The 26,395-nt window shown below is 39.8% G+C and overlaps 1 long non-coding RNA gene across 2 annotated transcripts in view; it reads right to left on the reverse strand.

Moving 5' to 3' along the window:
- LOC140705716 (uncharacterized) overlaps nt 1-26,395 on the reverse strand; it is a 452,706-nt gene that overhangs the window by 210,070 nt on the left and 216,241 nt on the right. The window contains exon 3 of one of the 2 annotated variants that reach the window (XR_012085191.2): nt 18,103-20,054. The exons of the other annotated variant lie outside the window; for it this stretch is intronic. This is a non-coding gene — a long non-coding RNA (uncharacterized LOC140705716). Of the gene's footprint in view, nt 1-18,102; nt 20,055-26,395 lie in introns of those variants that run through there. 2 annotated transcript variants of the gene reach the window in all.

Genomic DNA, 26,395 nt, shown 5'->3' on the forward strand with positions numbered 1-26,395 from the left:
TAACGCCAAATTATAATATTCTTGAAGTATATTTTAAATGTATTTGAATGAGTTGTTAATGTCCCATTAATCTTTAAATTATTTTCTTTGCATCAGCTATCCCTCTCTCCAGATTTTCTGCCATTTTATGATTGCTGAGATTGATAGCAGGTTCTTTTTTCTGTATGTAGGAATTGTCTTCTCCAGGGGTAATCATAAGCAATTAGTTGTAAAAATATATCTCACCCGATAGTAACACTGATGCCAGATAGCTGATTCTTGCTTCTCTTAGCCGGCTGCCGACGACTTGCAAGCGAGCTTCCAAGCTGCTTCTTTCTGCCCGTTGGTTGATTAGGGAGTTTCCTGGATCAAACGGGGATGACCGCCGTCCCCCCCCCCCCCTGTGATCAACAGGCTTCCCCCCGCCCCAGTTCACCACCTCTTCAGGGTGGTTTCAACACCCTGGGGTGTCCCAAACAGGTCAGAATTCAGCCCAGGGTACAGAGCTCTGTCCTCCTGTTGCTGTCTCATCGTGGCATCAAGCCGGAAGTCCGGAACTCACACATTCTGAAGCCACAGCACCCAATTTATCCAGCACCCTGCCAGCAGGATAGGAATCAGAAAAGAGTAGGATTTCATGCTCTGCTAGTTTGCTTGTGCAAAATCTCCCCTGAGACTGAAGGCATAGATGGGGAGCAAGAAGGGCTATGGATCGATGCTACAATCTTCCTTGTGCCATTTCCAGCATTCGGGCTCCAGTCTCAAAGAAGAAAGGACCGCAGATTTTCCTCAGGGGGGTGAGGTATGAAATAAAGAGGATCTGAAGCTGAATCTCCAAGTCAAAGCTCTTCTACCTTTCATTCCCAGGAGAATATCTGGGAAGGCACAGTACTAGACTGCTAAAGTACCCAGACATTGTACATGCTACATTGTAGATGCATTTAATTTTATATATTGCTAATCTTCAAGAAAATGAACAAATCTGTTTTTAATGTATTTTTTGAAAAAGAAGTCAAAAAAATAAGGTCAAGGAAATCAACTTGTCTGCTTCTAACACATAATAAATGTACGGAATAGCCCAAGGCAATTCAGCTCTTCCTCTCAGGTCGTGTTTTTATGTTGTTGGGGAAAGAAAACCGCAAGTGGCTTTCAGTACTTTATGAATAAATAAAAGTATTTTTCAAATGAAAAGCATCTGGGGATGACATCTCCTGTTAATAAAGTCAAGTTTATGTACATAATAAAGTCCCAGAGAAAATACACATACCGAGTGACATTTACTGTTCTTGTACATGGCGAGTCTAAAAATCTGTCTTATCAAATACTTGTAAGCAACTCTGGCCTCTAGCTTCTCATTTCCTCGGGTTTGTGCTTTATTAAAAATTAAAGTCAAGTTTTTCCTCCCCTCATCATTATCTCCCAAAGTAGAAGATGAGAGCCAATGGACCAATAAAGATTTCTGACTTGATTCTGCATGAAATGCGGATATAAGACTTTCTTCAGAGAAACTGACGAATAGAGGAACGTTCTTGTTTGCAAGGAAAGAGGGCAGAAAAGAAAATATCCCCTTTTTAAAAGGCCCCCTACAGAGATAATGCCTTGCTGAGTAGGAGGTTGTCATTCTGAAATTCCTTATATTGACCTGAAGCTTCAAGCACTGGAATGTTTTAACCATAACTGACAGCAGAGAAGATATAATCTCAAGGTATTGTCATCAGTGCCTCAGCTGATTTTGTTTTGTTTTTTATTGGCTTAAAAACACATTATGTAAATCTATGCAGCACCTCAGTAGTAAAATATTAGGCACATGTTGTGTGCAAAATAGAGACAGTGAGTGCCACACAAACCACTTTGAGAAACAGGCTACCAATTAATTCTCCCCTCGCCCAGCCACAGAACAGAACAGATACTCACTTGGCTCATTTTTGGCACAATGCCATCTTTCCAAGATTAGGAGCTGCTTTTCTCTCTTGAAATGTTACACAATGTAGTGTTTTTGTCTTCTCCTCCCCCCCACTGCCGCCCCATTGCTTTAACTAACACAAGCAGCAAATGTAGCAAAGAGACAGAGAGTAAGAGAAATTTCTGTGTAATTTGTGAATTTGTATCTGAATAAAACAAAGAAAGAAAAAGAAAAACTGTTTATGAATATCCAAATATAGATGCTGTATAAAAACATTTTAGCTGGCAGCATGTAGGCTGGGGCTGCTGAACAGGAAGAGATGTGAAGAACCATCTCTTGTCCTGCATGAGCCACAACATCCTTCTGTACCTGAGGGCTATGGAAACCAGATTCATTATTATTCATTGCATGCATAGCTGGGCTTTCTACCAAGAGGTTCAAGGAATTGTACAAAGGTTTTCCTTACTTCTGTTTGATTCTCACTATTGCCTGACTGAGGCTGAGAGAATGGGGTTGACCCAAAATGTCTTCAGAGGTTCAAGGAGATTTGAAGATGGATCAATCTGGTAGTCAAGCCAATACACCAGATAGATGGCGGAAAACAGCATGCAGCCTTGGATAAACTTCTATATATCCCCAACTCTTTGGGTCTACTGAATTTCCCAAGTTTTGCTTTACCTCTTGAAACACGAACACAGGCCAATGACTTTTTTAATACAGTGGTGCCTCGCTTTACGATTGCCCCACATTATGACGAATCCACTTTACAACAATCTTTTTGCGATCTTTTTGGTGTTATGTGCCACCAAGTTGAATCTGATTTATAGTAGCCCAACAGAAATCTCAATGTATGTGAGCTATGGAAGGAAAAGGTATATTGTGGCCAACCCCAATCCCAAGTGGGTTTCCATGGCCAAGTGGGGATTCAAACCCGGGTCTCCTGCTTCTTAGTCCATCACTTTATCCACTATAGCACACTGACTCTGAAAAAACATTGCAGAACAAACTTTGTTTCCTGTTCCTATAAGCTGCAGTATGCATCTGTGTGACTGTGTCTGTGTGAGCACACACACACTCATGTGACACAACAACTAAACATTTCTGCAGGGAGAGCAGATGTCCTTGCTTTCCTCCCTCACAATCCCACACCTGCAGGCTGCTCAGTAGGGGAAAGGATAACTAGCTGTGGAGGAGGATTGCTTTTGTCAGTGGGCTTGATTGGATCTGGGTGCAGGAGAATGCTTTTCATATACTCAGAAGGAAATCCTTTTGTTTGGTGGCATTTACTCCTAGAAAAACATATATTGCAGTTCCCCAGGTTAAACTCTTATTTTCCTTCTCTCTCTTCCTATACCTTTCTTTCTGGAAAAGGGGAAAAAACTTCTTCCTTTCTTCCTCCCTCCCTCCCTTTTTTATTTTTTGCTTTGGCTTGCAAACGTATTTCATTGATTATTTCTAAAGCACCACAAAAGTGTTGACACAAGAATTTGCAGTGATGCTTGCTTTTCTATTCTTTGGCAGGACAGACCTCTTCTCTGAGTGATCCATATGAGGAGTATAAGCTTTTAAAGGGGGCAAGTCCAGTTCGATTCAGTTTATCTTTTATTTCAGTTTACTTCTAAAAGCAAGAGCAGGATGACTGGAACAAGATCCAGGAGCAGAAAGCAGCCATGGCTGGGGTGGGTTCAAGAGTCTGTTGGGTTACAGAGTCTGATGCCTGATCAATTTCCCAAGAGTCCTACAGACCCTGGGGATAAATCAGAAGCTTGTGTTCGTCACTGCTGGCATTTATCCCACAAGAGTTAAGTCTCATATGAACCTGTACTATTGACTCCTTTCTTCTGAATATCCTTTGACTTCTTTGCCCCAATCAAGAAAGAAAAACTGAACGTCCAAGAATATCTCTAGCTTTTCTACTTTTTATTGAACAGGTGCATACAAGCAGATATAAATATAATATATTGTTTTCTATCCAATATGAAAAATGTAACTTACTATAACATTTTAGAAGTAAACTGAAATAAAAGATAAACTGAATGGAAAATCTAGCTTAACAAAGCTTCATATGATGCCTCAGAGTGTAATAATAACATTTTAGCTAAAGTGTTACAAATAGCAACAACAATGATGTACTACAAAAGTATATGAACTAAGTTAGTAAAACTCTCAATTAAGTCACATTTATGCAATTATCATAACAATGTAACTACAGTGGTGCCCCGCATGATGACAATAATCTGTCCCATTGAAATAGCTGTTTAGCGAAATCGTCGTCATGTGAAATCCGTTTCCCCATTGGAATGCATTGAAACCCGGTTTAATGCGTTCCAGTGGGGAAAATACCTCCTCGTCCAGCGAAGATCACCCATAGGGAAGCCATTTTGTGAGTGCCGATCAGCTGTAAATATGGCTGCCCTGCGAAACATGGGTCCGGAAAACACAGAGCAGCCATTTTGCAAAGCCGAAAAAAATCATCGTCTTGCGAACAAACGGTTCATGAAGCACGGACCTAATCGATGTCCAGCGAAAATCCCCCATTGGAATGACTGTTTTGCGAATCACTATAGCGATCTCAAAAAGTCATCGTTATGCGGATTTGGCGTTTAGTGGGGCCATCGTCTTGTGAGGTACCACTGTAATAGGCTAGAGCAATGGTTCCCGGCCTTGGGTTCCCAGACAGTCTTGGACTGCAACTCCTAGAACTTGACAGCACAACTAGTGGTGAAGGTTTCTGGGAGCTGTACTGCAAGAATATCTGGGAATCCAAGGTTAGGAATCATTGTAACCAATTACAACATCACATCATCATATGGTAAAAAAGCCATGCCCACCACCCTCCAGGATTCTCTCCCTTCCGACGGTGCTGTTTTGTCAGCCTTTGCTTCTTGCTATGGCTATCTTTTCTGGCTGTTATTTATAACCTTTTCTTCCCCTGACAACTGTCAACATTCCCTCCTGCAGGGCCAGTAAGTCACAGGGTTGCAGTGATGCAAATTACAGTTGTAAAATTAAGGTAAAGCAAGCCACAAGATCTACAAATGCCACCCAATGTCATGTCAACACATTGCAATGTTCTACTTAATATTCAGTTCTTTAATAAAAACACTCTGGTTTATGAAAGTAGGATATTATGCCTGCCAAGACTTTGGACTAACTATCAGCCTGAAGAAAACACAAGTCATGGGCCAGGGCGTGGACTCACCTCCCTCTATTACCATCTCCATGCAAGAATTGGAGGTTGTCCATGAATTTGTGTACCTTGGCTCAACGATCTCTGACACACTCTCTCTAGATGTCGAGCTGGACAAACACATTGGCAAAGCAGCTACCATGTTCCCTAGACTCACAAAGAGAGTATGGCTTAATAAGAAGCTGACGGCATACACCAAGATCCAGATCTATAGAACCTGTTTCCTGAGCACACTCCTGTACTGTAGTGAGTCCTGGACCCTTCATGCACGGCAGGAGAGAAAGCTGAACACGTTCCATATGCGTTGCCTCCGACGCATTTTTGGTATCACCTGGCAGGACAGAGTTCCAAATAGAGTAGTCCTAGATCGAGCTGGAATTTTTAGCATGTATACACTACTTAAACAGCGACACCTACGTTGGCTCGGGCATGTTGTGAGAATGGTTGATGGTCGGATTCCAAAGGATCTCCTGTATGGAGAACTAGTGCAGGGAAATTGCCCCAGAGGGAGACCACAGCTGCGATACAAGGACATCTGCAAGCCTTGGAAATGGATCTCAACAGATGGGAAACCCTGACATCTGAGCGTTCAGCCTAGAGGCATGTGGTGCATCAAGGCCTCTCGTAATTTGAAGAGACCCTCGCCCAGCAGGCTGAGGCAAAGAGGCAGTCACAAAAGCAGCAAAATCAGGGAGCTAGACCGGGTACAGATTGTATTTGTCCTAAGTGTGGAAGGGATTGTCACTCTCGAATCGGCCTTCTCAGCCACACTAGACGCTGTTCCAAGTCCTCCATGCAGAGCACGATACCATAGTCTCTCGAGACTGAAGGATGCCTATGATGATGATGATGAAACTTCTGTATCCACTACATAAAGCAGCAGGAAACGACCTGCTATTGTTGCACAATATCTTGCCTATGCTGCCAGCAGAAAAACATAGTGAATACATAGTTTACATAGTTTAGAATACATACTTTACATAGTGAATAGCAGTCTATTCAGGGGGGACAGTAAGAAGAGAGAACATGTTAATATGAGATGCTATTGGTTTACAAGATCTGAGTAGAGCTGCTAATGAAGGGACATTTTGGAGGTCATTAATTCATATTGTCACCACACATCAGAAGTGACTTGATGGCACATAACATCTTTTGAGATTTTTCTTAATTTCCAGAACATTGTATAGTGACAAGATGAATGGAATGATTGAAACTGTGACAAGATATAGGCACCACAGCTTTTCTAACATCCATTAAGACCATCTCCAGCCAAAAAGCAAAAAATACCATAATTTCACAATTTTAATGAATGAGCTTCTGAATATTTGCTCTGTATTTATTTTTAAATATCATTAAAAAAACAATTGCAACCAGACACACAATACCTTTGCCAATACAAATGCCTGTTTGGCCAGGAAGAGGTTAAAGAATTCTCCTCCTGAGAGACAAATAACTGGGTCCTGACTGACAGGGTCAAAAGTTCAGATTGTCCTAGACCTAGAGCTTCTTTCCCGTTAGAAAAAAAATGTCAGGAGTCTGGTCTCAGAAATCCTGAGATAATATATATATCTCAGGATTTCTGAGGTGGGATACCCACCTTTACTCCTGGCTCAGGCTATCACCCCTGCATATCATTAATTCTTTTGCCTTTGGTGCACCAGCCATAATGCACACTGATGCTTTGGGGATGAGGGTGGGTGTACTGGAAGAGGAAAAAGGACTAAGGATATGAGGCAAAAAAGGGTCAAGCTCTTTCACAAATCCCAGTGCATGACACTGTTGGCTGGTTCTCCCTTACCTAAACTGTAATAGACTTTTACTTTACGGATTTACTTCAGCTGAACTAGACTGACTGAAGATTTATGCTATTTATAGCAACAAAAAAAATAATATCTGTTTGAGGCATAGCCCAGAAATAATCAGTCATAGGCACTGAAAACTTGGCATTAATTCTAAGGGGAATCTAGACCTGAGCATGATGGTTATGTTTTTTTAAAATGCATTGTTGCTATGTCCCATTAAGTTACATCTTGGGTTTTAAAGATACAGTACATCTAATGTTCAAGGAGTTGTTGAATGCTGCTACACCCTAATGAACTTCCATAGCTGAACAAGGATCTGAACCAAGGCTTCTTGAGGCCTGTTTTGATACTTGATCCACAATAGCTCACAAAAATGAACTAAGTATTTTTGTTTAATTTTCAAAAAAAATGTTTGCTTGTCTGAAGCTTATAGTATCATATTCTGTCGCAGTGACAGATTTCCCTAACAAGCATATAGGTTTGCAATTGATACAATTTGAAATCAGAAGGGAGTCTCTGATTATATATATATATATCGTCCACACAGCCATATAGTCCCTAACAGAAAGGAACAATATAAATGCTCAGAGATGTGTAATTTTGTTTGAAGGCTTCAGTGCATCAAAGAGCTTCTTTACCTGTGAGAAGCCAGATATGTTTGTGAGATGATGAATAAAAATATTAAATGCTAATCAACAGGCTAAGCACTTATTCACATGGATGTGGAAGCAGGGAAGGAAACAAAGCTCATGAGTTGACAGCACCCTTTGTAAAGTTCTCTGATAAATTGCTTGCATCTTCAGTTAATATTTTGCTCAGTTGCAGGGCAGATAAAGTCCTTTATCTGGGATCTGGGAGGTTGTTTCTTGCTTAGGCTGGATGGAGCATCAAAAGACTAAGAATGAAGTAGGACTGGATAAAGCAGCAGCAATCCTATTGTTAAGGTCCCAAGTACCCCCTTTGTAGTTGTCATCACATTCTGATGAAGGAAGTCAGTTTCTCATCCCTTTTTTTTTTTTTTTTTTGAGGGTGAGTCCTAAAGACATATATGCCAAAATGCTTTGGTTAGGTGAGCAGCCTCACTGTTATCAGTGGTAAAGTTATATAAAACCAGATGTTGGAAACTGTTTTATGGGAAACTCCCAGAATTCCCCAGTCAGCATAGGGACGTATGAAGAATATACTGCTCTGCTAAGAAATTCAGTTTTTTAAAAAAATTTGTCTGAAAATGATTAAAGCTCCATAGATTTTCAAGATAATAGACTTGAGCTGGCTTTGTTCATAATTTTTAGAAGTGTATTTGTTTTAATGATGTGAGCCACCTTGGGCCCTTTCGAGGAGAAAAGTGGGGTAAAATATTGGAAAGAAAGAAAGAAAGAAAGAAAGAAAGAAAGAAAGAAAGAAAGAAAGAAAGAAAGAAAGAAAGAAAGAAAGAAAGAAAGAAAGAAAGAAAGAAAGAAAGAAAGACATATTTAGCAAAACCCCATAATGGACACCTGCTGAAAGAACTGAGCAGTCTAGCAGAACAGCAGCAAAGATGGGCTCCTCTCTCCACTGAGGGGAAATAGTGAGCACAATAGTGTTCTGTCTGATCCAACTGGTCTTCTTAGGTTCTTATCAGCTCCTGAAGTTCTAGAAGACTCTGCTGTTGTTAGAACTTGTAGCTGAGCTTTGCTTGTCTCCAAAAGAATGACACCACGCGTGCTGCATCATTCCTTTCATTTGTCTTTGTTGATTTGGATGGGTAAGTACCAGTATTTTGGTACAATTTTGGTACAATTTTTGGTACAATTCCTTTTTTTTTTACTGTTCGTTTGAGACACAGCTTTAACGAAACCACTGTAGCAAGTCTTTGGTCTCATTTTGCAGGTTTTAGTGCCCAGATCTCACTTGTGCATTCTCCAGAGCATGCCATTTTGGGCAATCTCTTTCTACCCGCTGACAAAAGCACCTCACCACTTATAAATAGTGGTGCTTTAAATCTGAAATATGAGGCAGGTAGGTAGTAATAGAAACCTGGCACATAACCAGCATTTGTTTACTGGCTACAGTGTGATATTGTTTGTTGTGCCTTCTGCCAGTTCCTACCATTAAAAAAGAGGAATCCTGCACACCTTTTCTTTATACAGTGACATTGTGTCAAATCCATCATCATAATGTGAGATTTGTCATAATTTTTCTCTGACAGTACTGCCAAATGTGTGTGTTACTACTAGACCTTTATCCTGGCTTTCATTCAATACATAAGTAATAGAACAGAAGCCAGAAAAAGTGTGGCTGTATCCTGAGACCAATTTCCCCAGGGGGGTTTTCTCCTGGAGGTTTATATTCAGCTTTGGCAATTAGTCTTTCAGGGATGAGGGCACAACCTTTGCAGCAAGCATTTAAAATAAAAGCATTCCTTTTTGGTGCACACTGACGCTCTCTCAGTGTCTCTGACGATCCCAGAAACACTTGCCACTGGCCTCAAAGCATCATTGCATTTTTACAAGAATGTTGCTCCAATTTCCTTTTTTTAAAAAAAAATCCACTAAATGCTTACAGTTGTTGCCAGCTGCAGGGCTCATATGATTTATTGAGGCATCCTTTGAGAATTCAGTTTTTCTTTTCTTGCTAACATATTTTTGTACAGCAGTTGTTACTCAATTCTTCAATTTCCTTGATCAAACTCCCATCTCCATTGTATATTATTCTTCGGTAAGATTCCTGAGGGGCCAGTGTATTGTCCAGTCTAGAAAAAAATTACCTTGCAAAATCTTGATAACATTTGCCATCCCTTTTTATCTTATGATGACATTATATTCAAAAGTAAAAAGTAAAAAAAAAATGGTGCATTTCAGAAAGATGTCAGCAAAAAATGCAAGCTATTTGCATAGCGGAAAGTGTAACTTCCTGAACTTCAGATTTGTAGTGTTCTGATCTGGCTTTAAATCAGCTACATAGAACTCTGGAAGAAGGTACAGAAATTTCCTGTTTTCATATTTCTTGTATCTATTTTTGATGAGATGGGCTGGCACCTTCTCTGAGGTATAACTAGCTCACTACTAGTGTCATACATCATTACTGAATAGGCTGAGCTACTAGAGTGAATCATCACTCCAGTAGTGATGTTATCGTGCAATAGAGCAAATCAACATTATACAAGGCAATTCTAAAAATGGGGCAGCCCAAACAAAAACCTATCACTTTGAAACTGGACTTCAGATCAGAGCCACATTTGGTACATGTGTCTGCTCTTGCTCTGTATCACTTTGGGGACGTTTAGGTAAAGCACTTTCAAGTTATAATGTTATTTAAGGGAAATTGTTTTATTCCCCTGCAGAAATAAACAACTCTAAACATTCCCAGATTTAAAATAGACCAAATAAATTCAAAGATCAATCTTGCTTTTCCCGAAGGAGAATGGTTGGTGCCATCCACTTTTTTTATTTGGAAGGAATCCAGGCTGTGGGAGATTAAATATGGCTCCTCCAAAAGACCTTCAGAAAGGATAAAACAGTGTATTTGTCATAAATTTGGCATCTGTAGAACATGTTTACCAGCAAGAGCATTTGAAAGTGGATGGACATTTGAAATATTTCCTAATAAACTTAATAGTCTCTTAAAATTCAATAGTCTCTTAAACTTTGTTGAGTCCTACAGTACATATGCCCAAATTTGCCTGCTTTTCTGGGGAGAACGCAAGATCTCTCTTTGAATCTCACGTGTGCAGTTTCAGAAGATGGGGGAACATTAGGCTTTTAAAAGGCTGTTCCCCCCCTCTTTGCTTCCTCTTTCTTGTTGGCATCCCACTCGCCCGCCCTATGTTCTAGTGTGAGTTTATCTGGTTGCCTTTGGGGCCGGATAGGAATTTTTGACTATCCCACACTGGAAAAGGTGCACTGGCAATTTTGAGGTGGTAATATGATCACACTGGCAGTTAGTGCAGATTAAACAGGTAGTTTTTTGAATCCCAAAGCAATAGCAGGTAATTATAACTCATCTGAACTCCCAGCACTGCAGAGTGTGTGATTACAGTGTTGGGGGGGAGATGCGCTGGGGATACACCCGGACCAACAGTCAACAAGGAGAGAGTGGCTTGAGGTCTGGGGTGGTCAAATTTGAGATGGCAGACTTTCTCAATGTCTTCAAGGCTGAGAGAACTTGGACCAGGGACTCGCACATGGGTTGGTTAGAGGGGTCCATTTATACCTATGTCTTTGAAACATGAATCTGCACTACAGGAGGACCCCCTTTGCCAAAGGATTAGCAACAATGATTATATTCAATAAAGTGTGGTCCTTGTTTAATCCATATTTCTGGTCTCGCGTCTTCATTCCAGGGTAAGTGGACAATGATTATCTGGCCTAAATTAGGACATCTTCAAGCTGAAAATGGTGGCTTCATATGCACACTACAAGATCATTCTTTGCACTAAGTAATTTCCAAAAACAATTATAAAGCAAGTGACATAGGTGGCATTTGTAGGGCCTTTCACAAATCCAAAGAAACAGTTCATCATATCATATCTGGATCCCCTAAATCAGCATCAGTGGTGCAAGCATAACTAAGTTGCAAAGATAGTTTTTTGGCAGTTAGCCAAATCTTATGGATTACTCATATTTTTTCCTTTGTGTTATAAATTACAGCTACCTCCAGTTTTTGAAAAAATGAAGCCACAATACTATACTGCAACAAGCAAATTATCATGGATAAAACAGTTGATTTTAATAAGCAGGATATTATACTTCTGCATGATGAACAAAGAAAAGTATACCTTGCAAAAGTTGGAGTTCCATTAACAAGCAACATGAAAAGTGTACACACCAATAGGCAAGAAATTAAAACAACATGGAAGGAAGAGCAGGTCATCCTCCTCCCCATACTAATTTCAGCAACTGGAGTTGTTCCAAAATTGGTTACTAATTTAAAACAATTGCCAATAGCTCCTAATTTGCTTTCTCTAATTAAAAAATCAGTGATTTTGCAAACGTGTCATCTGACCTGTACATTTTTAGGCCCTGCCTCCTCATCTTTATAGGCTTGACCCTTTGGTCCCCCACCATGCAGCAGCAGCACTGAGAAATAAGAAGTGCAACAAAACAACAACTTTTTCATTTAATATATATTAATAATATAAGTCACGAGGAGAAACTTTTCATTGATCATTTGCTTTGCTCTTCTGTCACAAAGACCAAGAAAGTAAGAGATTTCCAAGCAAGGGGTCACAAACACACACCACAAATCCATGTATTTCCCTTTCCAGTGGCAGAAGTGCAGTCCACCAGATGTTCAACTGCTGTTCTCCTAAGTTCTTGCTAGTGTGGCCAACAGTGAGAAATGCTGGGAGTTCTACTGAAACATCATATGGAAGGCCACCTTTGGTCCGTTCCTGTCCTGTAGCAAGAGCCTAGCCCTATCTTACTGGACATTTAATACAACTTCACAATATAGAGAAAATGAGATGGCAGACTTCTCTATCTGAAATAGGAAGCATAACACCAGTTGCACCGCAGAACACCTGAGCCGTACATTTTCATAGTATTATTTGCGCCTGGCTGCTTTCAAATTACAACTGAATGTTATAAGGGAAGGAAAAAATATACTTCTCTATGGTGAAGAAAATGAAGTTAATTAATGTGTCATCCATCTGGAACGTGAAAATTCTCTAGCCTGGGGAATACATCTTCACACACTGGCTCTTCCCATTTGCACAGAGGCACAATAATAGCAATGGATTGAATCAAAGCCTTTACTAAGCTTTCATAAATCATCTCTACTTGATGTAATAATATTCAATGAAGTCTTTAGAGTAACTACCCATGTGCATCGGCATATCCTTCTTAGGGAGAATGGCAAAACATTCTCCAGCCTATCCCTGCAAAGTAGGATGCAAATAACAGGAGCAAATCCCTCAGGATTGGAGCCTATTGGTGCTTTTCTTAAGATAACTCCATCCCCCCATGGTGAAATACTTATAGCTGCTTTACCTGCTTCCTGCCACCCCTTAAGAAATTTCCTTCTGTTATCATCAAGTTTAGCCATTGCTACTGTGAGAGGCGTTTCTGCTAATCATGTGAGAGTTTATCTAAGCCACAATAGATATATTGGAACATACTGGATGCTAGATAACAAAAAGAGCATGCTCATGTACCCAAGCAAATATTCAAAACAGACTTCTGCCTTTTTAACTCCCACTGTTCAACTTTCTAATATCCAGGGCTACTGCCTCTGACTTTCAATTGTCTAACAGCTCACAGAACCCTACGTCAGTAAAAAAAAAAAAGCACAGTAATTGTAGAGCTTTGTCATCAGCACAGCCAATCATAACAATGTATTTGCTGTTATTTACCTAATAACCACCACACCATTTTTGCACAACATGGTTTATCTGAATGTTGTAACTGGTTTAATCTGGCGGGTGGCTTTGAAATGAAGAAGATCATGGGTGCTGTAGCATTCGCCCTTTGTTAGGAATAAGTCGTGTATTATTCATGTTCTATGCAAAATGTGGTGGAGAGGCGGAGCCGAGAGAGAGGTTGAAAGGCGGAGCCTGAGAGGAGGTCAGTCAGTCAAGAGTCAAATCAGGAGTGAGTCAGTGAGAGATAAGAGTCAGAGAGTCAGAGAGAGAAGGAACAGATATTAATAGAGCTAAGCTGGTTAAGTTAAATAGATAGAGAAGGTGGTAATTAATTATATGGCAAGAAGAAAGTATGTATAGAGAGACCTGTGAATGATTTGCTTGTGTACAATGAACATCTGAAGAACATCTGTGATTATTATTAACTTTGCTACAGTTCAATAAATAAGTTCTGTTTGCATTTACCAGACAAGTGTTTGGACAAACATCTTTTATAATGTGGAAAGAGGTAATCCACTGGTAGTAGTGAGGGAAACAAAGACTGGAACCTTTGTGGGGGCACAAAAAGTAGGTGCTTCATAAAGGTGAACATCACAGGTGCCCTCATGACATTGTTCAGCATCAAGTACTACCATAAAAAACTGTATAATATAACCAAAGATTGTAAATTAACTAAAGTATTAGCGACCCTTTTGCAAAAATTGCAAATTTTTAAATTACATTTTAAGACAATGCAGCCAATGAAGGACTCAAAAGAATGTACTGGCTTTCATTTTGTTTAACACCTACACCAAAGACTTCCTTATATTTCTTTGGATAATTGTTTATTGAATTACATGCTGGATTTTAATTAAAAGGAAATCCAAATCCTTGTCTTTCGTGCCATTTCTGTCACACTGGTAAGCAGCAGTGCTAAACACCTTAAGCAACTGTACCACAGGCAGTACAGGGAAACAGTCTTTCATTGAGATCTTTTCCCCACCTTTTAATTTATGACAAATGGAATTTCCAATTGAGAATAATGACACTGAAAGATATGCTGGTTCCAGTGTATATTCTTCTTGCTGAAATTCAAAATTAGTAGGAGATATATATGGATCCGCAGTGAGTAATGGAGGGACTTTTTCTCAGCTGGTGCCTTCATGAACTCCTAGAGACACTGTCTAAGGTGAGAAAAAGACATGTAGATAGCCCATAATCAAAACTATGAGCACATTAATCTAGGACAGATGTGACTGCAGCAGTATGTTTGGTTTGCAAAATCAGACTGAAGATAAATCCCATGTTTACGTCCTGAAGGCCCGTCACTAAACAAAGCAAGCTAACTTTCAGGCTCCTGGAGGTGAGAACGGCTCTTGCTGTGACACTTGAGACCCTTTCATCAGTTACAGATTTTATTTTCTAATCATAGCCTCCCTTTAATATCTATTTATGCCCTGACAATGCAGAAAACATGCCACTGAGTGGTAAGGAACATTCTGTCTATTTGGTCCTATAGACTGCCATGTAGTCCCGCAATGCAAGCATGAACGTAGAGATCAAGCTTTTGTCTGTAATTAAGCAGCAGCATTAATGTATTACAGTATAATGGCAATGACCAAATATTTTATTTATATGGATAATGGTTTGCCAGTGAAAGCTAAGGAGGGGGGCATCTTCTAGTAACTGGGGCTCTCTTTTGTGAACTAAATACCCATTAAAAGTATTATCCTTCCAGCTGAGGAGAGAAATCACTGTGCTGGTTTGGATGTAACACTCAACCACTGTTTATATTTAAGGCTCCACTTGGACTTACGCATACATTTTCTCCCCTGATCCATTATTGATTAACTGTAGTTTCCACTGCCATCCAAATCTGGACAAACTGTAATTTATCTTAACTACACTTAGCTGAACAAGACAGTGTCAAAGCACTGTTTTTGAAGATGGATTATCTTCACTAGCCATTAGTAAGATTAACCAAAGTTTATGTGGCTGATAAATAATGGAAGCAGAAGTTTTTGAATTCTTTCTCCATCAAAAGAGAAGAGAATGACATACAGTATGCAAAACAGCATAGGCTCACTCTTGTGATGCAAAACCATGGCTAAGAGTTACATTCAAAAGCAGTCATCTTCTTCATTTGTGATGGAACAGAAGTTAGCAACAACAGAGCTAGGCAGAGGTTGCTGAAATTGGGGTACAGCTTTGATAGACTCCCCACTTAGTTTACTTAGGGATCTTTGAGTTTGACTCTTATGCTCCTTTTCTGTTTGTTGATAAAGAAAATATTACACAGATGCCTTATGTCTCCAAATGCTTTCATTCAGAGGGAAACACATCTGGTAAATTTTCATTGCTTTTATGTGTACAAAGAATGTAACAATATGATTTTATCATACAACAACTTGCATTCCTGGCATCAAATGTACTAGGAATCAAGAGAGGGTTGTTGTAGTAGTTGTAGTAGTAGTAGTAGTAGTTGTTGTTGTTTGGGGGGTGCCTTCAAGTCTCATGGGAATGCTAATAGGGTCTTCAAGGTATGTGAGATGTTCAAGGAGTCATTTAATATTGCCACACATCCAGTGAGTGTCCACAGCCCAACAGAGATTTGATCTCAGGTCTCCTGAGTTGTAGCCTGATACTCCATCCACTACACCATATTGGCTCTACTCTAAAGAAAATGAGGGCAGAGGGAATCTAATAAAGCCACACATTTCAATTCCACTGGAGAGCCTTTGCTATTATTTTTAACTTGAGTTATAGTGCACAGTTGGAAATGCTAAGCAAAGTGTCATGCAATCAACATTCTCTGTGCAAAGACAGGTTACCCTCAGAAGGAATAGCTGGATGCATTTCTGGAACGTCTTAGGGAATACTTTGAAGAGAATGAGTAGGTGTGTCAAGTGGCACCTAATGCAGAATTAACTACTTCCCAAACTCATTTAATAAACCTATTTCATAACAGATCTCATAAACAAGGCTTTTGCCTTGAAGACAGAAGGAAGGCAGATGGTAGAATTCAGATGAGCCACTATAATCAATGGTTCTGTCACTGAGTTCAGTAGGTTCGGTATACCCACAGGGATCAGTAAGGGAACAAACTATATAAAACTCCAAACTGTAAAACAGAATGAAAAATAGTGTGACAGGGTAACTGCTCACCTGTTTTGCTTTAAGAAAAAACAAAACAAAAACCAGCCACTAAGTTCTGGGGCAGGTGCTAAGCAAAAGCAGAACAGACATTTTAAGTTGAGATGCATCGTGACTGTGGAGAAATAAAATGGTAGGTGGAAGTAGAATCAACAGCAGGCACAGCGAGAGTAATTCTGCTCTCACCTCCACCTGTTAAAATGGATCATCCTGCATTACTGCACCAAGGGGGATTTGAGGTCTGCTGATGTCCAAAATAATCCAGGCCCGTATAGAACTCATGTAGACCCCTACAGGAAGAACAAAAGATGGTTGTACAAATAAAAGTGGCAGCAGGCTTTAAAAAATAAATAAATAAAAGAAATTAGACAATGACAAGGGAGAGGAGAGAGTCCCTAGTGGTACTTTGATTTATCCAAATAAAGCCCGCCTAAGAGTCTGTCATCTGTTCTCCATTAAAATATATGTAGGTGCACATGTAGACACACACATCCTGAGTGTAAAGAAGACTCAGTCTAGCTTCTGAAAGAAAAGGAAGAAATTTCTAGAATGCAGACAGCAGTGCAGCACTCTCCCTTTGCCACGTCTGGATGTGAAATGGCTTAATGGGTTGGGTGGACTAAAATATATTAAGGTTGATTAGGTTTATCTGAGTCCTCTTCAGGGACCTAGCTACCAGAGTTTCCACATGAGGTTTTGTCTTTCATTGGGGCTTCAGCTGTCAAGGTGCTTCTACTTGGTGCTTCCTTCTTTTCCTATAGCAACTGGTGCCAAGCTTTTGCCTCCAGATTTCCTTCTTTCTAACCCCTCTAAATAGCCAGAATAAACTTTAGTGATCTGTAGGTACATGTGAATTGGCCCAAGGGCAACTGAGGGCTTCTTGAAGTGCCCTGTAGCTAACCTGGAAATGTACAACTATCCCTTCTTCATATTATATGAGCACTTTTCTCCAAAGCTGATGCATGTCTGTAGGCAACTGTAATGCGTTTTATGTGCAGAGCTTTCTTTTAAGACTGCTTAGAAATCACAGATCTGGCAAGACGCCAGTCATGTGCCTGGCTGCATGCAAGTGGGAACCTCATCAGATCATCACAGAAGCTCCTGCAGTTTCAATCCTGTGCATGCAAATGTTAAACAAGATACCGGGCCACTAATTTCATCTTTTTGCATCTGCTTAGAATGTGCAAATAGCTGTAAATTTTCATTTCAGAGTGCATTATGCGACAACCGTCGTTGGGCATAAAATAGGAAGAGATGGTGGGTTCATTGTTATTATTCCCTTTCAACTTTTGGAGAGATTTACTTCTTGTTTCTAAAATGAGCAGCCTGGATAACATTTAGAGACAAACAAGTTGTCATACCAGACTGGTTTTTTTTAATAGACTGTCTCTGTGCTTTCTGATTTTAAAAAAAGTGAGAATTTGGAAACAAGCACCCCCACTGTCTGATCTGATCATAACAGGTATCTTTAAAAGACACTACAGTGAATCTTGATCATGGTGGAAATAAAAGGACAAAGTGACAGGCAGTAAAAAACCAAAAAAAACCCCTATAGTTATCGTACCTTTGTGAACACAAACAAATGATAATTTGCACTTAAAGGTATCATATGTAAAACCTAAGGGCCTACTAATTAGGTAGATCAGGTGTGAACTTCATTTTGGGTATCACAGAATTAAGCTGAACCATTTCCATAACTATAAATACAATTTAATTGATGAAACAGAATATACATTGATGAAACAGAATATACATATACATGGGGATGGAGCAAGCTTGTTTTCTCAAACAAATAGATTAAAATTACACTAAAGGAGACTTTGACTAAACATTTGGAAGAACTTCTTGCTCACCAAGAACACTCTTTCAGATGGGGGTGAATTCAAGGGTTTCTAAACATAGGTAGGATAGACATTTGTCAGGGATACTTTGTCTGCAGGTTTCCTGCTTTCGGATGAAGTTTGACTCAATGACCCTTGGAATCCCTCTCGCTCTACAGTTCTCTGATTCTAAATACTATTATTATATTGAAAGAGAGCAGCAATCTTTCTTTCATTAAGGAGACTTGCTGGGAGAAGATAGGCAACAGATGGAGGGCACTTGCTGTCTGTTTAACTTATCCTGTCCACTGCTGCCGTAATAGGCATGTGCCAATCCACAGGGAGATTTCCCTACCAATAAAAGAATAAGGTTCAAGGTGATGCAGGACCAGAGGAAATGGGACATCTGGTTCCAGGCACTCTAGATTTGTTTTGTTATGTCCCCCGTCTTTCTCCAAGTAAAGCAACCCAAGGCAGTTTACAAAGGATTTAAAATGCAAATATAATGATAATTAAAAATACAATAAATCACTGTATTCTTCTATGTATAAGATGCTGTTTTTCCTAAAATCATTACACTAAAAATTGCAGGGTGTCTTTTACATGGAAGTAAGCTGAGATAGCTGAGGAGGGAAAAAATGGCACATATCTTGCCTCTGTAAATAGGCTTCCTTCAGTCACAAGCCTTATGGAACTGACATCAGCTGATGCTGTACAAACAAACTGAAACACACCTCATTGGAAGTGGAGCTTGTAGGCTCAGATTCCACAGGGATTCAAAATATCCGACCATTCTGAGCTCAAAGGTTGAATCCTCAAAGCTAAGTTTTCTTAATTTTGGGGTTAGAAAAGTGGCAGGGCATCTTATAAATGGGGGCATGTTATACACAGAAAAATATGGCATACTGTTGTTTCATCATCATCATTTGTTATATAATACCAGTCAATGTTTTTATAAATTTGATTGTATCATCATCATCATCCCCTCCATGGGCACAGGCCTTGTTGAGGTGGAAGTGCTTGCATGCTTCAGTGAGGTTGAGAGCTATGCTAAAGGGTCTCCCAAGCCAGACAGGTCTCAGCTGAGAAGCCAGGCTAACTGTGTCCACCAACCATCAATTATGATGAGAGGAAATAAACAGAAATCCATACCGGATCGGTCGTCGCCCAGGTCAACAAGGACTGCATCAGATGCCCGTGGGCATCTGGTGACAAATGGCTATAGGTCTCAGCAGATCCTGTTGAGGGACCAGGACAAGCTGATGCAAAGCTACTGAAACAACATAAATGCAAAACTTGAACGCTCACCAAAAATCGAGAAATTATGAAATGTTATTACGAGGCAAACCCAACAGCCTGTGGGTTTCAAAAAAGAATTGTGAAAATTTGGAAAAGGAAACACATCTGAACAACGATTAATGGACCAGAGAAGGTTTATCATCTGGAGTAAAGTGTTTTCAGAACTGCTATTGCAAGGACTAGAAAAAGTTGCAAAATCAACACAGGACAATGACCATAATAGAAGACAAATGGAGGGTAGTGGTAGACACAATGGTGGAAAAAAAAGATATTAACAGAGAAACAACTTATGGAACAACCCAGAAATTATGAGTTGACAGAACAGCAAACATCACCGAGGGGAAAAATAGTAACCCATATTAGCCAGAACACAGAAAGACAACGACACCCTAATTTGCACCAATTACAAAGTAAAGCCGTAAAAGATCTACTGAATGATGCAAATGTTGTCATCAGAACAATCCCGACCAACATGCTAAAGGAAACAAACCAACTCACATATAGCATAATTACCATAGTAACCATGGAACTTGGTTACAAGCTGCAGAAACCCCAGAGAACTCATGGCATCCCAAAATGGAAAATTCAACTGGAAAGAAAAATAAACAAATTATGCGCAGACATTAGCAACTTAAAACACTTGAAGATTCAAAACTTAAAAATGAAAAAGTAAAACCCATGGGAACATCAGGTAGAGAAGATATCAGAAAATGAGGAAGTCAAGATCTTGTGAGATTTCCAGATCCAAACTGATAGGCATGTTGAACATCAGTAATAGAGCAAAGAAATGTCTAATCATTGATACCGCAATTCCAGGGGATGACAGAGTTGAAAATAAAGAATAAAAAAAATTACAAAATACAGAGGTCTGGCAATATAAACATCTTGCTTGTGGATGAAACGCACTTCAGTAGTCCCCATAGTCATCAGGGCTTTGGAAACAATATCAAGAAATTTCACACAGTATTAAAAGCAGTTGTAGATCTCAGAAATCACACCATCAGAGCTACAAAAAAAAATGGCAATACAGTGGTGCCTTGCTTAGCGAGCACTCTGTTTAGCGACGAAATCACTTTGCGATGAACTTTTTGCGATCACAAAAGTGATCGTTTTGCGATGTTCCCTATGGGGGAATTTCGCTTTGCAATGATCAGTTCCCTACTTCAGGAACCAATCATCGCAAAGCGACCATTTTCTAACAGCTGATCGGCGGTTTCAAAATGGCCACCGGGTAAACAAAATGACCACCCTCTATTTTCTGGGACAGATTCCTCGCTTAAAAGGCACTGAAAATGGCCACGCTACGGAGGATCTTCGCTGAATGGTGAGTTTTAAGCCCCTAGAAACGCATTAATCAGGTTTTAATGCGTTTCTATGGGCTTTTTAATATTGCATAGCAACATTTTCATTCAACAGCGATTTTTGCGGAACGAATTAACATCACAATGCGAGGCACCACTGTATTAGGAACAGCATACATACTGCACAGATATTTAACAGATACTTAGGTTTTTGGTTAAAACTTGTATCTGTTATATAATACCATTCAATGTTTCTATAAATTTGATTGGCTATGCCTGGTGTTTTTGAATAATAATAATAATGATAATGATAATGATGATATTATTATTATTATTATTATTATTATTATTATTATTATTATTATTATTATTATTATTATTATTATTATTATTATTATTATTATTATTATTATTATTATTATTATTATTATTATTATAGAACTGCAGAGCTGAAAGAGCCCCTATGGATATCAAGTCCAGTTCCTGTCAAGTGGCACAGTGGAGAATCGAACTCCCAGCCTCTATCTCAGCAGCCAGATGACTAAACTCCTGTTATAATCAAATGCACTAAATAAAATCTTTTAAAAATAATTTTAAACTACACTTAGAAGATAAAAAAGTCACTGCCCTCAAAATTTCTTCCTTAGCTTAGCAGTAATTTACTAATTTAAAGTCTTTGCTTGCTATGAAAGGACCAGTAAGAGAAAGCTAGCCTTTTTCCCCCCATGGAAAGCATTTCATAGTCTTGGAGCAGTCACTGGAAAGAGCCTCTTTCATGACCACACCAAAGGCATCTTTAGAGGGTGGTGGAACTGAGAGAAAAACCTCTCCCAAAGATCATCAAACCTGGCGAGACCCATAAGGGGAGATATTGTCCCTCAGACAGCCTGGACTCAATTAAGGGTTTTATAAGTAAAAAACAGCATTTTGCTTTGTGCCCCGCTATAACAAAAATTGCTATTCTCTCTATAAACAGCTTTGGCTTCAGTATCCTGGACTCATAGACATTTCTAAACACCCCCCCCCCCAAAGGCATCCCCAGGCAGAGCACATTACAGTAATGCAAAGAAGATGTAACTACGGAATGCGTCACCAAGGTCAGATCAAACATCTGAAGGAACAAGCACAGTCTGCATTCTGGATTTAATTTTGGAAACATATCTCTAGCTATTACTGAGACCTGGGCATCCAGACTCAGAGATGAACCCAAACTGTGAGCCTTTCAAAAGGAGTTTAATCCCATCCAGAACAGGTTGCATTGCTGGTATGTAATCTCATTTTCAACTGATTAGCATGAAAGACCAAGGCACAGAATGGACCCCTGTAAGGCAATTTGCAAGAAATGACAATTTGTTACATTTCGCAGCCTCACTATTGGTCCTGGGGCATGTTTTTTAAGGCTTCGGGTTGCTCAGCTTTGCAAAGTTTAAGCCAATCTGAATCAGACATAACCCTGACCTTAAACTAGCTCTTTTGAATTGCTCTTTTATGTGTTCTTTGGTGTGCAAATATGGGAATCTTCCAGGCATGGCATGGGCTAGTTGAAATTTTCTCAATATGGCCTTATAGAAGGCAGAGAGAGGAAAGTGGGGTGAAGAAAAGTATATGGCTGGGGAAAGGAATTTTTGAAGGAAGCATCAAAAAGGGGAATGAGAGAAGAAGGGTGGGGGAAGAATATAAGTCTTTGAATAAGGAGAGAATAACTGAACAAAATCGGACGGATGCATCTAATTGGTATCTGTTTGGAAGCTACATTTAATCCAATCAGGTAAGAAGATATAGTATAGCTGCCTAAAGGAATTAATATCTATCAACTTTCAACATCATTGTTCTAGTAAATGCAAGATGAAATATATGCTGAATGCTCCGAATTAGGTTAAACTAGCTGTTGTAACTCAGGATGCAACTACACAGAGAAGAACACTCAGTTTGCCGCTATGTTTTCCACACCGGGTCCCTGCTGGCTTCTGCGGATGACCTTGCTGTAGCTGTCCACACCAGTACAATCAGTTATTGTGTTGCAGGAATCTATGGGGCAAAGGCAGAAGGCTGTAATTGTGAGGAAAACAGAAACCCTGCTGGGACTAGCAATTTACAATTACAGCACCCCTTCTCTTTGACCTCTTTTAAAATTTATTTTCCCCAAGTCACACAGTGCTTTCTTGTTATCTTTAGAAAGTGTAATTTTAAAAAATAGAAAAAATTGTTTGGTGTAGGGGAGACAACAGGCACAGTTGAGAGGAAGTGATGCAACCACACGCCCACTGACACTCCTTTGGACTGGGTCAGGCAGCTGCACAAGCCAGAAAGTGGAGAAAAGTGATTTGGAGCAAAATAAACCACCTGCTGCTGTCTGAATCGAAATAGATTATTTCCCCAAAGGAAAACATTAGGCTTCCCCAAACTTGGCTTTATAACAATAATAATCATATAATGTGTCATCAAGTCAGTTCTGACCTATGGCAACCATATTCAGAGTTTTCTAGGTAGAGAATACTCAGAAGTCGTTTACCATTCCCTTCTTCTATGGGTGTCCTGGGACTGTGCAGCTTGCCCAAGACTACACTGGCTCTGCTCCCAGCAGGCACAGTGGGGACTTGAACTTCCAACATCTGGCTCTACAACCAGTTACCTAAACCACTGAGTTATCTAGGCCAGTGGTCCCCAACCTCGGGCCTCCAGATGTTCTTGGACTTCAACTCCCAGAAATCCTGACCAGCAGAGGTGGTGGTGAAGGCTTCTGGGAGTTGTAGTCCAAGAACATCTGGAGGCCCGAGGTTGGGGACCACTGATCTAGGCAGCTTTATGTTGTATAGTCTGTGTTTTTTACTTTGATTTTATTCATGGCAAATCTAACCCAAACATCAGGGTAAATAATCAATGTTGTCACCCACTGGTGCAGGTCCTCTTTGTTTAATCTCACTGTCATGGCACAATTGAATTCAGACATGCTTTGGCGCCTGTCAATATCTATCCAATGGTAGAGAGAGACATCTAATAGATATCTTTTCAGAAGTTCAATCTGATCAGCTAAGCAGATATAATATTAAAAATAATTTTGATAGACTTTCTAGAATTCCCATCTTTACCTTCAGGTGGCCCTCTTATTTCCTCATAGCACTTTTTGACCAAAGTATTAAATATATTAGAAATAATCTCTCCCCCACCCATCTCCAGTTTTTTCAGGCCTTGTCCTGATTTTTATTGCCTGCAGCCTTCAAGTAAAGTGATCCCAGTCTTCTTCCATTTCTTGCTAACACATCAAACCAATTTATTACAGCTGGAGGCTAAAAGGCAGGGCTCCTTGTACTCCTAGTGATGGAAACACACAGGTTGGGGGCTTTCAAAAAGATGGCTGTTGTAAAATTTTCAGGGAGATGTGGAACTGTATCACATAACAACAGTTTTGCGAGGGGTGTGTGTAGAGATTTGCCAGCAGTTTTCTTTGCCCCTCCATCACTGAGTGATATAGAGGTACAGAACGTACCAATGGATTGCTATTGAAGCTAAACTGGTGTCATGAGTTCACCCATGGGTGCCCTTCCAAAAGATGCCATTCATACTGAAGGACCTTTATATTTTGGTAGCAGGGTGATAACGCTAGCACTTGAAACACATACCTTTTGGACTCTGGCTCCCAGAAACTTAAAACCAACATAATCAGGGCTGTTCTGGCTGGCGATTTCTCCACAGCCCAAAAAGCAACTTTTTCAAGTTCTGGCTACTACAGAACTATTGAAACGTCTGGCCATGGACTCATTTATAAAGCCACTGGTCATTTTCCTCATTGCATTCTTCTCCAACTATGTTTACAGTCCAACCCTCTATCTCCTTAACAAGGTCTCAGTAAAATCAAGGGCTATTTTAGAAAGCAAAGTTTGAAACACTGAACCTTACAGAACCACGCATATGTGTGTGTGTTGTCATAGCCCATTTCAACTGCAAAAAAATCCAAAAAAGTAAGTTTGGTGTAGTCTAGCATGTCACCTCCAAGAAATGATAAACAAGCCTGAAATATGAATTACTTTCGATACTCTGCATCATAGTCTGAGAGTGTTTGGTAGGGATGGAAACATCAGTCACTCAGATTTGTCACATTTCTGAACTTTCCACTGACATCCTCATGCCAGGCGTATATCAATTTGTGACACTTGTCCTCTCAGCCATGGACTGCTGTGTGTCTTGAGTGAATGAATTTTCCTGATATATTGTTATCAATGGACATATGTGCAGTTTATGTTTCCTATCACCAAAGTATGTTGATGTGCATTTCTTCAAGATAAATATTCTGAGTTGTCCACTTTTGTCAAATATGTGCGGATTTCTAAATACGTTAGATTTCTAAGGCCAAATGTCCGTCATCCTACTGCCAATCTTTGGAGACACAAAACTGATACTTTACAGCGAAAATGTGTTTTTCCCTGTCTCAAGTGTTTTAAAAGGTTGCATATTCAAAGCCCTGTTTGAGTTAACCATGTGACTGAAGCTTAAGCAGTTCAATTAAAAAGACAGTATTATCAGACTTGCTAGATTATGTAAATGAATTAATTTATGTCAAATTGGTAAATGTACAATGTTTTCCATTTGTGAATGTTCTTTCCTGAAGCAGAGTCATGGGAAATCATTAGCTTGCTCATTTTGACAGGCAGAACATTGGTCACAGCCTTCATCTCACATGAATGTAGAGTATGAAACACATAAGAAGTATAATGAGGTCACTGTTCAGGCACACTTGGCACTGAATTACTAAATGCATTGTGTTATTCCCTAATGAGTTTTGGAGACTCTTCCGATCTTATCAAAAGAACTCTCACGGCACCTATTAGGATTAAGGATGATGATTACATGCAATTAACAAAAACCTACAGAAATATAAAAAGAGGGGCTAGATTATAGATGGGCAAGCTCAAGGGGCTTGGGTACCAAATTTGTGCTCCAAACACCCTCCATAGGCTAGACAGAGCCCAAAAATTGCTGGTTTTGCCATTTAAGAGAAGTAAACAGGAAGTTTCTGTCCATGGAGTTTTCTTGGCAAAGATACTGGAGTGGCTTCTCTGAATTACTCAAGCCCCTTCACCATGACAAGGCAGCAATCCGTGAAGTTTATGCACCAACCACCAAAGTTTATGCACCAACTATCAAAGTTTATGCACCAACCACCAAAGTTTAGGCACCAACCACCAAACTTCAGGCACCAACCACCGATACTGAAGAGGCTGATATTGACGAATTCTATGAAGACTTACAACACCGTCTAGAACTGAGACCAAAGAACGATGTCCTTCTCATTATAGAGGATTGGAATGCTAAAGTAGGGAGTCAGGAGATAAAAGGAACAACAGGTAAGTTTGGCCTTGGAGTTCAAAATGAAGCAGGGCAAAGGCTTATAGAGTTTTGTCAAGAGAACAAGCTGATCATCACAAACACTCCTTTCCAACAACACAAGAGGAGACTCTATACATGGCCATCACCAGATGGTCAATCCCAAATTAAGATTGATTATGTTTTCTGCAGTCAAAGATGGAGAAGCTTTATACAGTCAGCAAAAACAAGACCTGGACAATCAGCTTCTTATAGCAAAACTCAAGGTTAAACTGAAGAAAGTAGGAAAAACCACTGGGCTAGTCAG

This window comes from Pogona vitticeps, chromosome 3, assembly GCF_051106095.1.
Source record: "Pogona vitticeps strain Pit_001003342236 chromosome 3, PviZW2.1, whole genome shotgun sequence".
Taxonomy (NCBI): domain Eukaryota; kingdom Metazoa; phylum Chordata; class Lepidosauria; order Squamata; family Agamidae; genus Pogona; species Pogona vitticeps.